This window comes from Haemorhous mexicanus, chromosome 3, assembly GCF_027477595.1.
Source record: "Haemorhous mexicanus isolate bHaeMex1 chromosome 3, bHaeMex1.pri, whole genome shotgun sequence".
Lineage (NCBI taxonomy): Eukaryota > Metazoa > Chordata > Aves > Passeriformes > Fringillidae > Haemorhous > Haemorhous mexicanus.
In genome coordinates this window covers 15,431,785-15,443,895 of record NC_082343.1, presented here as the reverse complement: position 1 = coordinate 15,443,895, position 12,111 = coordinate 15,431,785, and the positions used below count along the sequence as shown (strand labels likewise).

Below are 12,111 nucleotides of genomic sequence, written 5' to 3'. Positions count from 1 at the left end.
TTTATGATTTCTGGCAGCTTCCTTGTAATTTCATGCTCAAAAAGGATGCAAAAGCACCTAAGTGACTCTAGAGTTGAAAAAGGCCAGGATAAAACAGAAATCAAAGTTTCAATCAAAGCTGAATCAAAAATTCAGCTAGCCCAAAGTCCACTCAGACTCTGAATGGATACTGAGATAACTGTACAGGTAAGAAGCTGCATCTCTGCCCAAAGAATGGGCCCATAGATGTGATAAATGATGTGTCCCAACTTAGGCACCCAGGTCTTAGGATCAGTCCCACACTGTCATGCGTCTGTGGCATGGTATCAGCAGGGATTCGAGCAGACAGAGAAGTCTGCTTGTTGGATCAGTTGTCAATTTTTTGGCCAGGGGCTTTCCAGCATCTTTGTCTCTGGGTGAAATGCTGTGTTTTCCATTTCTGGAAAAATATGTCCATAATTTGTAGGAAATTTCTGTAGCCAAAGGAAATGTAATCCTTTAAGTTGCATTTCTTATTATCAAGCTCTGGCTTCAGAAACTTGATAAAATACTTTTTGCCTGGGCTATTTATATTTTTCCCCCTGCAAGGGAAACAATGGCATCTCTAGCTGACCTGACCTCCTTCCTGGCATGTCCAAAGGAGCAGAGGGCTAGGAGAATGGCTCAGTAGTTGGTTCAAACACCCCATGCTTCTCTCGTTAAGAGAGGGCTTTGGAAGCATTTCCACAGCTCTAATTTGATCTCTGGGAAACTGAAAGGTTAATTGCACAATGTACAGGGGCAAAATAGATTTCCAAGAACATCTGGCACTATATTATTGAGTCTGAAATGAGATTAAAGTCATTCTTCTGGGACATGAGCCCTTGCCAACCACGATGGGGAAGGTGTACAAACTTTATCTGAGTTTAATGAAGACAGGGTGTGTATATTTATACACACATAAATGCACACACATGTGTTGGCTTTTTTTTTTCTTTTGCCTATGGCCTGTAGTATCTGTGCTTGGTTTTAAAGGATTTTCTTCTCAGTAAATTTCCATGAGTGTCAATTAGAGGACATTTTGTTGCCTGCAATAAATTTGTGTTGGAAGATATGTGATCTTTTCCCCTTCTTCTCTTCTTAAAAATGAAAAATTATCAGGCATCTTTCCTCTCTTATCTGCCACCATCCCTCTGTTCTACCTAGCAATAACCTGATACTGCAGAAAACAAGCATGGGGAACAAATATCAAGGGACATGGTAATATCTTTTCAAAGCCATCTATGTTTAAGGTCAAGGAAAACATTTGCCATCTCTTAAACACCATGTTTATCCTGAAGGTATCTGGGTGTATAATTAGGGACAGAAGAAACACTTGCTTGAAAAATGTGAGCTGTGCTTGTGTCCAAGGCAAGTAGGGAAAAGACATGTCAGAGGGTGCATGTGTAGGAGTGAATGGTGAGGAGGTGACTTATTTCTTCTCAGGGCATTTTTCTTTTTGCCAAGGTCAGCTGTGATCTATGCTCTTTTCCCCAGCTTTTCTAAGGATGAAGGAGGAATCTGCCAGTGGAAGAAATGGTAATGAATAATGATGGCAAGATAATCTCTTGTACTGGAGAAGTCCTAGTGGAGAGACCCTCTCTGAGCCATCCATTTGCCTGAGTGGATGGCTCAGTATTACTGGCTTATCTGCCTGATATGTGACACTCTGCTATCTTTAATATGTCACAAGTTCTGACAGATTTGGCAGGTCTTTAGCTTAAAGATCAGCTGTGTAGCTGGATGGCTGAGTAGACTGTAGAGGGCAGTCTGAGACTGCTAGTGATGGGCTGCTGCAGCTGCTGGAGGTGTGCAGGGTCCAATACCTGCTGTGGGGATAGAGTTCTGGTATGGGGGGAGTCCAAGAAATAAATGGGGAAGCTGGTCTCTTGGATTTACAGTAAATATCTATTTGGTGGCACCTAAAAGAAATGCTTTATAGGACTTATTTTTCTTTAACTCCTCTTTTCCCCCATCTTGCTCTGTTTGAAAAGAGCTAATGCTGCTACTTGCTGAGCAGCTGTTTCTACCCTGCAGTCACTATTTGAGCGAAAGAAGCAAGTTTTGTAAATCCTACTGCTGACAGTTGAAATTACTTTTAGTCTGTTCATAATGGGTTTGACTTCACCACACTGTGAATAATCGTGACAGTGAGCAGGATGGTGTTGTCCAAACACCATTTTACTACTTGCCAGTGCTGTGAATTAGACAAGAGAAGTCCTAGCACCTGAGGCAGGGTGCTGCCAAAGCAAGTAGGAATGATGGATGTGGTCCCAATGTGCAAAGCAGAGCAGTGCTGGACCTGGGCAAGCATTCTTTCTCTTATTGAGAGGGGCTAAAAATCAAATTTGTAGCTGGGCAAAATTCCTCAGCTTTTTTTCCCCCCATGCTTTTAACCATCTGTGAAGTATGAGAGTTGGGGCCTCACCCTGTGTCCAAAGTGGTGATGTTCAGTCATAGTGGTGATTTTATGTGTTTCAAGGTAAGGGCACGTGTCATTGGTGGTTTTGCAAAAGGTGGCCACAGGACTATCTAAGAGTGGACTCACCAGGAGGGGAATAGCTTGGCACAGTTGCCCCTCTCTTGGTGGGCACATCTGAGAAGTCTCATACTGTTGGTGAAAAAGAAGCAGGCTCTCCAATAACTCCAGTGTCAAATCATTCTCACTTTTCTGCATGAAATCCTTTTTAGGAGAGCATCATTTGAATTGATAAGCTGGGGGAAATGATCAGTCCTGTCAGATTCTGAAATTCCTGGCAGTAGAGTTTTTAGCTGCTCTGCTTTCTGCATTAATCAGAAGACCAAAAAGGTACTAGCAAACACACTGCTACCCAGTTTTCTTCTCAGGATGTGATTCTACCCATTTGATTTCTGTAATTGCAATCTAGGTAGTCAGGAGCAGTCATGCAAGACCTGCCCCTGTAAGCACCTTTATGCATAGGCATATTATACATGTTAGTATTCTCCTGGATTTCGTTGAAACAGTTTGTACTTGTAAAAGTTGAATCTGCAGAATTTGGTCCAGAACTTAATCTGATTTAAAATATTTTCCCTTTCTGTCTCTGCAAGGCAGAGTTTTTCATGTGGCTGCCCTGATTTTTAAACTGCCCCTTTGCTTACAGTATGCTTGGTATTTCTTGCCTGTCATCTGGAGGGCTTAGTTGTTGCCATTATTAATTCAGCTTCACAGAGTTCCCTTGGAGGAGATGAGTAGCTTAGAGCCTGTGTAAACTGAGGCAGAACAAAGCCAAGAGGTTGTTTTCCCTTAGGTCTTGTGACAAATCTCTGGCAGAGCTGGGAATGCAGCCCAGCTTTCCTCATCCCCAGCCCTCTTCTGTAACCATGGGCAAGCTGGAGCAAATTAAACCCAGGCAAAAGGGGTACAACTCCTTTAGCAGGCAGGGAGGATTGTGCCCATCACATAAGCTCTGTGTTTGGCCCATTGCCTGCATGCTCCTAGAATAACAGACATATGGAACACGTTGCCAAGTTAGGTCCTTAAGTCAAGCTTTCATAAATTAATTCAGGAGAAAAGGAGACATATTTTATATCTACAGAAAAGGGGGGTGGGGGGGATTGATGGAAGTGAGGTCCAGCTAACCCTCCAGGGGGGTTTTATTAGGTCAAGTGGCCTTTTCCTTTTCTGAAATACATCCAGTTCTTAACTAGGAATTCACTTTGCAAAAAGATGACAAGTCTTGCTTCCAAGTATGTGTTAACACTTTCATTTCAGGTGATCAAATTCTGATAGAAGCCTGAGCTGTTGCCCAGCTAGTAGACCAGCTAAGCAAAAGTCTGTGGTACTGTCTGTGATAGAAGAGGGTGGAGAGCTCAATTTTTAGGCTGTAGAGCACATATTCCATGCGGACCTCTTTTGCAACAGAGTAGGGGTCCAAGAATCCACTTAAGGCAGAAGAATGCTGCCATGTTAAACCCTTGGCTGTAAGCCTCAGTCAACTGCCAGCATTAACAATCACTTTTCCCATGAAAAAGAATGTTTTCTGCTCTGGTAATGTGGACATTGCTTGCTTTTAAATCAAGGCAGGCTGTGCTGATATACAGTACATGGCTTTGCAGTGTCAACCTATACTGCATTAAAGTATCTGTAAACCCTTATGTCCCTTCTGTTTACTTCTGAGCTCTCAAGAGGTCCTGCCTGTTTTCTTTACCTCGTTTTCCTTTTTTCCTTCCTTTGGGTGTAGGGTTCTGAAGTATATGCATTTAACCTTGAGTGTTGCTCAGATGTGGCCCATCTTCTGCTTGATGTCATCTTGCTAAATATGAGCATTGGTGGAAAGGAGAATTTTAAAGCAGATTCTCAATTCAGAAGGCTTTTCAACCCACCACCAGACCTGTGTATTCTATGCACTTTTGTAAAAGGACAATGAATGAGAGAGAGAAACATCATGGCTTTCAATAGAAATGGGGTAAATTTGTTGGTTGTTTTTATTCAAATCTAAAAAAAGAGGAAAGAAATCCAATTTGTGTGCATTACTATCTTTTTTAGAGTCCTCAGAAACATAAAATGCATAACTGTGTGCTTCATGTCCATGTTTCTGAGTAGAACTACTGAAGTCGTACATGCTAATCAATCCCTAGAGGAGCATTAGAGCAAGTCACAGTGTTGTGCCCTTTACTCCTCACAGATTTTTGACATTTTCTGTTGTACTTAGTAGGTAGAGGTTCACTGTTCTCACAAAAAAATAGCTGTTTTCTCACATAAAAAAGTTTACTACCTGACTTTCTTTGCTGTCTTTTCTGTCGGAAATTAAAACTAAACATGAAACCCACAATTAAGTCATCCATTCAGGATCTACATGTAGTCTACCTGTATGACTATGGTGTGCAAGGAACTTCAACAGTTCTTGAATGGAGGATGCTCAAATGAACATGTCACAAGCATCGTGTTGGCTGAGGTGCATTTGCATCTCTTCTTTCGGGAACAAACAATGCATTAACCCTAAAAGGGTTTGGAATAGACAAAATGTATTTTCCAGGCCCATTATTCATGACCAAGAAAGCAGTAAACTGTTTTCCTAATAGCTTCTTCATCCTCCTTTCTGCCTTTGTTTACAGAAGGAGATTGTGCATGGTGAAGACAAGTTGATGATAAGAATCAAGCTGCACTGAGTTGTTGGCAGAGATATCTAAAGCATCACTGAACTATTTACTCTACTCATTAATTTAGCAACTGAAAGGTATTTTTTGAATACAGTGAACAGCAGTGGTTTTCATTCATGCTAACTGAGTCAAGTTCTCCCCATAGCAATCTCCATTTGCTAACAAGATAAATTTCACCCTATCCCAGGTGGATAATCATTGCTCCATTGGCTGTGTAGCTGGGTACATGTGCACAGGTCTACTGTCTTTCTAGAAATAAGGAGCAAGTCAGAAACAAATAATTATATTAAGTTTCCAGACTTTGTGCTTCTCCTTCAAAACTGCTAAAACTGAAGCAGTCTTTAATTAGGGTTTGAAAATCAAATCCACTTGAGAAGGGGCGAAGGTCATCTTTGTTATTATCAGAGCTTCTCAATAAATTAATTTTTATCTAGTAAATTTTTTTATTTAATAATCCCTTCCTATTTCTTAGCTGGTCCTGACAATTGCAAGTGTGTTCCTTGTTTACAAACACTTATCTAATGATTTAAGGACATAAATCCTGAGCTGTATGCAAAATATTTCTACTCTGATAGTAGCTTTTTTTGACCCATGTTTGGATTTGTCTGGCTCATGCAGTACTTACTCTGAACCCTGACTGGATGGTCAGAACTAGTTTAGATGGGAAGAATAAACTCAGGCTGTTGGCAGTACAAGGACTGGCCCTAGTGAAGAAAATATTGTAGCTTACTGCATTTATCTAGTTTTAGACAGTCCTTTGAATAAACACTTCCCAGTTGCTGCTGAACAGAGATTGCATATTTCAATTACCCTGCATCTGTGAATAAAAATACCCTTAGCAATGCATTTTTGTGCTGTTGTTTGGGGAGGTTATCACATGTATCAACTATGCTTGATCACTTTCTTCTCTGGCCACAGAAAGGTTTGTTTTGGCAATGTTGTGAAAATCCTTGGCTAATATTGGCTTTGGTGCTGATTGAGGTTGAGATTCCTTCTGCTGTCTCCTTCAGTATTTTATTCTTAGTTAATGTTTTAAATGAGTTCTGAAACCAAAAAGTAAGTTCAGGACTAAAGCTGAATATAATCTCTATCACTGCAAAGGTCTACTGTTTGGTAGTTGAATTTTCTGTATTCTGAGGATACATAGGCTAACACCAGGACTTGGAGAAATCATCATCCCCGAATGTCTCTGTGACACCATCCATCATTTAAGAATCTGTCTTGAAGAACTTCAAGTGACTGATTCCTGTTCTATTGGTATTTACATATGTTTTGGCCCTTTATATCAGTGGTGACAGAAACAAGGTCTCAAACAATGTGTAAATGACATGCAATTGATTGACATACAATCCTACTGCTAAAGCTTTTCTCTGTTGCTGAATTCTTGCATGCAGTAATCAGTCCTTTCCTTTGTACACGCAACAATTGTCTAACCTAACCCCAACCTCTAGGTACAGATTTTTAAATAACAAGCATTAGAAATATTTCACACTAATTAAAAGGAAAAATAGCATATGGAATGGCAGCATGTAGGGGAAAGGTATCCTACTTAGGCTGAAGACTAGGTTTAGAAGGCACAGTCTGACTGACAGTCTCTGCACCTCCTCAGCTGGTGATTGGATAATGCCACTAAGAACACTTTAAATGAACAAAAGTGCATATAGCTGCTTTTGACCTCCTTATGAAGTGCTTTTAGAGCAACACAGAGCTAAAAAGCCACTCCCTGCAGCTGCAGTGGAGACATGAAGAAAGCAGCTGCAAGGGTTTGTTTTCACATTTCATACTCATGTGCCTTGAAAAAAAAAAATGCTGGAAGGGAGTTGGTGTAGGATCACTCACCTACAGGATACAGACCAAGCCTGCAGTCCTTGCCTGCGAAGCAGAAGTCCCATTGATGGATTTCAGTTTATCTGTAAAGCTGCAGCCTTTGTTTTCAAAAGGAAGGCTGGCTTTTGAGCACAAGTAGAGAGCAATAACTTATCAGCTGTGAGCTGGGCCATGACCCTTTGTGTGTGCACTTGCTGCAGTCTTTGTGGTGGGAGTGAGATATTTCAGTTGATGGATGTGAAAAACACCAATCACTTGTTTTTTAAAATTTTAAAGATTTAATAGTAATAAAATAGTTATAAAAATAGTAATACAATTAGAGTAATAATAATTTAGACAATTTGAATTAGGACAATATGAGACAATAAAAACAAAGAGTTATGGACGTCCGGGTACCTTTTTCTGGGCAGCACAAGCCCGAAAAAGGACCCCCGTTAACAAAGGATTAACCCTTAAAACAACAGCCTGTTGCATATTCATACACTTCATGCATGATGCATAAATTCCATTCAAACACAGGATTCGGCCTGGTCATCTTCAGCTTCTTCCTCCTAATCCTAACAGCGCCTTCGAGCGGGAAGAAGTTAGTTTCTTCTGATAAGGGAGCAATAAATTCTTTTTCTCTGAAAGATTTAGGTGTCCTGTGGCTGCTATCTCTCTGCAAGTCCTTTCTTTAAAAATAAATATCTTACATAGCACAGTTTCTATTTTAACAATTTTTATAACCTAAAACTATATTTAACACACTACTGAAGAGAATTAATACAGCATTACTTTCTAACACAACATATATAATATTCATTTTAATATTTGCGAAAAGCCAATCATAAAATATGCATTTTTCACAATGGAGGACTGAGCAAACACAGTTTATTCTGGACTGTTTTCACGGGATTCATGCTTTCCCCATGGCTTGTCTCAGTGTTAGTGGAATGCAGTGGGTGAAGCCATGTGGTCTCTGATTCACAACCAGTTTGTCCTGCTCAGTGTTCCTTCAGGAAAGGCAATCTGAAATGTGCCAGCCTCTGAGTACAGCTTGGTCCTGACTTGAAGATCCAAGACTAGCTGTCTTAGGACACGCACCTCTTTCTGTCCTTCAGTTAAAATCCTAGCGGGCAATTTCAGTTAAATGTGGCAGAAAGAAGTCTTGAAGTTACATTATTCCAACGTGACTTGTGAAAGATAACCAGAGAGGTAGAGCAGAGAGACCTTATATGTGTCTCCCCTGGGGAAAAAGCTGTGATTTCAGCTCACTCTCTGTGAAATCCCAGACGCTCCACGTGAAAGAACCTTTAATAATACCCCAAACTGGAAGGAACTTTTATCAGAGCATACATATTTCAAAACACAATGGAACTTAACCATGATAAACAAATCCAGAGAAAATCAGATTTCACACATTCTGTTGCTCACATATATTTATTTATTTATTTATTATTATTATTTGGAGAATAAAGTAGCTGATGATAATAGCAGCACAAGTCTAAAAGTGAAACCTATGAGAACTTGTGGACTTAAATATTTAGAACTATATTGCATCTAGGCTTCCTGGAATTGACTCATTCATAAAAGCACAGAATATCCTGAGCTGTAAGGGACCTGCAAGGATCATCAAAGCTGAAGGAGAATCCTGAAAAACTTCAGTGCTCCCAGTGCTCCGTGTTGAGCACTCGGAAGTTCAGCCTCCTTCTGCTCAGCTTTAGCTGGATTGAATAGATAGGATGGTGGACTTCCCATGCCAGGTTCTGTTAATGCTGGGGAGCTTTCCTTCATATCACTCCCTTGCGCTAAGAGAGTTTTCTTTCCTGTGCTCCAGCTCACCTGATTAATTTTTATCTGAATCTGATCCTAACAATCAGAATTTCTGCTTTCACAACTGCTCAAAAGAAGTCAGACTTTCCAATGAAATTTCCTTTTCCTTCTGCATTTGCCTGGACCAGTAACACCTTAGAACAGCCTTTCTTAGGTGTGCCTGCATTTCTTCTTCTTGAGAATTAGTGTGTGAGTTGAAATTAACAGGGCAGAAAATACCTCTCCTTTTTGATACCTGTATTAAAAGTGATCAGCTCAAAGTTGGAAGACCTGACAGGTCCACGGGTTCACCGCTGCAGCTCCCTGGAGTAATTTGGAGGAGGAGATAAATGCAGGATTGCTCATCAGGGAGCAGAGCTGGGGGTTCAGCCTCACAAGAGCAGGTGGAGATATACACCCCCTGGATCCTGATTCTGAGTTGGCAGCCTCGGATCCTGGCTCCAACCAACATCTTCTAAAGTGGTGGTGAGGGGCCATTAAGGTTTTCAGAGTCTCTGCTGGCTTCTCACCTCACCCCTGATGTCTAGAGACCACTTTGATCTCTGAATTCCATATTGGCTCGCTGGTTTAGGGGTTTATTAATTGCGTTTGGAATAGGGGCTTGCCCCATTGCATTTTGGCTCTAAACTTATCTGCATATCAACTCCTGGTTCCCTCCCCTCTACCGTCTGGGGGGGATGCCATCCTCCCCCCTGGCCACAAGCAGGGTGATGCTGATACAATAGAGTGAATTCTCAACCATAGATGGCTAACGACCCGATACTTAACAGGTGATTACAACAAGCAGCCAACAAAAGCACTCCTCTGCCAGAACTGGTTAAACTTGTAATTCTACAACTTTTGGAAAAAAAACGGGTAACCCTTTTTTTGTTCATAACATGAGTTTTTTCAGATAATGAGTTGTCGCGGTTTAACACAGCTTGGGTTTTAGTTAAAGAGAAAATCCACCAGTTACAGAAGTGATTATCTGTGAGAACTGCTAATAGCTTCCTCCAGGTCCAACAGAACCAATCAGCTGGCTAATTTTGAATATTGACACGCTGTTAAGCCACTCTGGAAAGCCGGACACGCCTCTGTGACAAGCCATATGTACAAACGAACAAACCCCGGGAAGTGCGCTCCTGCTCCCGGCCTTTGAACAGGGACCTGGGCGCTGGCCAGGCTGGACCCTGCTCTGCTGCGCGGCCTGCTGGGGCCAGGCTGGGCCGGGCCGAGCCCTGCTCAGCTGCTGCTCGGCTGAGATTCTGCTGCCGCCAAGTTCCAACCACAGCCGGCGGGCGAGGTTGGCTCCGCTCGGCTTTGGGTGGAGCTGGGCCTGGCTCCTGTCAGGCTATGAGCTGCCGCGCCATCCTGCTGTTGCTGTGGAAATCAAAGGGCTCTGCCGCCCGCGCGGAGAGCAGCCCGGTGGCTGGAGCTGAGCACAGCCGTGAGGCCAGGGTGGCTGCTGCCATTCTGGCCCAGCCCTCGAGGTCCTGCCAAAGCTCCTCATTGCCCAGCGCAGCTGCCGAAAAATCCTCCACCATAAACAGCTCCGGCCGCCGCCTGGCAGAGATCGCACAATCATCCGCAGGCCTCGGCAGGGTATTAACTCTTTCAGTGCACAGATCAAACTTGCAGACATCAGTCCTCTCTGGAGTGAGAGAAAAAGGGTGAAGACACGTGAAGGAAAATAACATGGAACTTTTAAGGTCAGTGAAGAAGGAGGCAAACCCCAGATGGGAGGAGAATGAGGAGATACCTTAGTCTTGGGCTGAAATTCTTTTGTAAAGCCATGGTGATGAACTGTGATATATTAAAATATCGCCTGTAATTCATGAAAAGCATGGGGGGATAGAGCATTTAAGCCATAAATATGAACAAAGGCACTGGTGCTAAAGCCAACAGATGTTGAAACAGCTGTGATCCCATGAAAAGTTCGAACAGAGAGAGAGAAAAGTGTAGTGTATGATGTAGATAATTCATGCTTTGGAGATTGTATAAAAATTATAAAGATCCAACCATGCATCTGACTCCCATGGCCAGAAGCAGGGCTTTTCGTTTCCAAAAGATTTCCCGGACTCGCTGGGCAATCAGCGACTATTTCCCAAGAATGTTCAGAACATTCACCGAACAACAGCTCGGAGAGATTACGTCGGAAAACAGGTGACGTCTGTCTTGGCTACAGCTGAAAGGAAGACAGTTTCGAGGAGCCCAGGCAGCCATCCAAGCCTATAGACTTGCTTTTGTATAAGACTGCATCTGTATAGTTCTCGTTATACATATGTAAGAACGTACAGAAATCTTAGGTCATTTCTGCACCAGGCAGAATAAACTGTATATAAGCTGGCTGCATGGAGCAGTCGGGGTGACACTCTGGGGAGACGCTGATGCTACATCGGCTCGACCTCAGTTCACCCAGTGTCAAAGTCCGGGGTTGACGCTGTCTTGGCTGTGGCAGTTTTATAATATTTTATTTTTTTGTTGTCACTCTAATAAATTTATAAAATTTTTTTTATAAATTTGGCTGCAGAATTGATCATTTATAACAAAAGTGATGAAGACCCTTTGCTCCCAGGGAGGAGGAAACTCTGTTTCCAGACATGAAGATTATTTCAGTGACAGATGAAGAGAATGTTTGCTTTTGAACAGCTCATCCTTAAAAGAGTATCCCATTAGCTGAAGATTTGAACCCTCAAAAACAGTTGTGGGGAAAGCTGTAAGTCAAGGGAAGGGACTTTGACATAGCAACAGATTTTCCTTTCCTTGTCGGCTGATTTACTGTGACATTAATGCCATGAGAAAACTGTTTCTTATGGAGAAGTCTTCGTGGCATGGCAAGAGAGAGTCCTCTCCCTAAGAGAACGGAAGAAAGATTATTTTAGAGGTTGTAAACTGACTGAAAGTTTCATGTTTTGTCTCTTACATTATCAGTGGGAAAGAAAAGAGGAAGTGGGGGGAGGAGAAGTGTTCTGAAGGTTTATTCCAGTTTCTTATTATTTCTCTTTTAGTTCTGTTAATAAAGTTTTCTTTATACCCTTTAAAGCTTTGAGCCTGCTTTGCTCTCCTCCTAATCCTTATCTCACATTAGAAAATGAGTAAATAATTCTGGTGAGTGCACTGGTGATTGACCAGCACTTGACCCACTACTTTAATGGGTGAGTTGGCCGGGAAATTCAGATTGGTGAACCCAAACCACTGCACTTAATTGGGGTTTCCACCCAGTTTTTGAACTGAAACCACCACATGAGTCAAAAACAGTTATTTTAAAATCTACATTAAGTTCTTCCCAAGTCCAAATCTAGAATTTTGAAATTTGAAAAATCATGTAAGTCTTATTCTCCCTCTCATGGGCAAACTTGGAAGGACTTGGAGGCT

General features: G+C 41.9%; 1 protein-coding gene across 7 annotated transcripts in view; it reads left to right on the top strand.

Annotated features, from left to right (window-relative positions):
- C1D (C1D nuclear receptor corepressor) overlaps positions 1-12,111 on the top strand; it is a 174,391-nt gene that overhangs the window by 118,828 nt on the left and 43,452 nt on the right. The window lies entirely within an intron of this gene.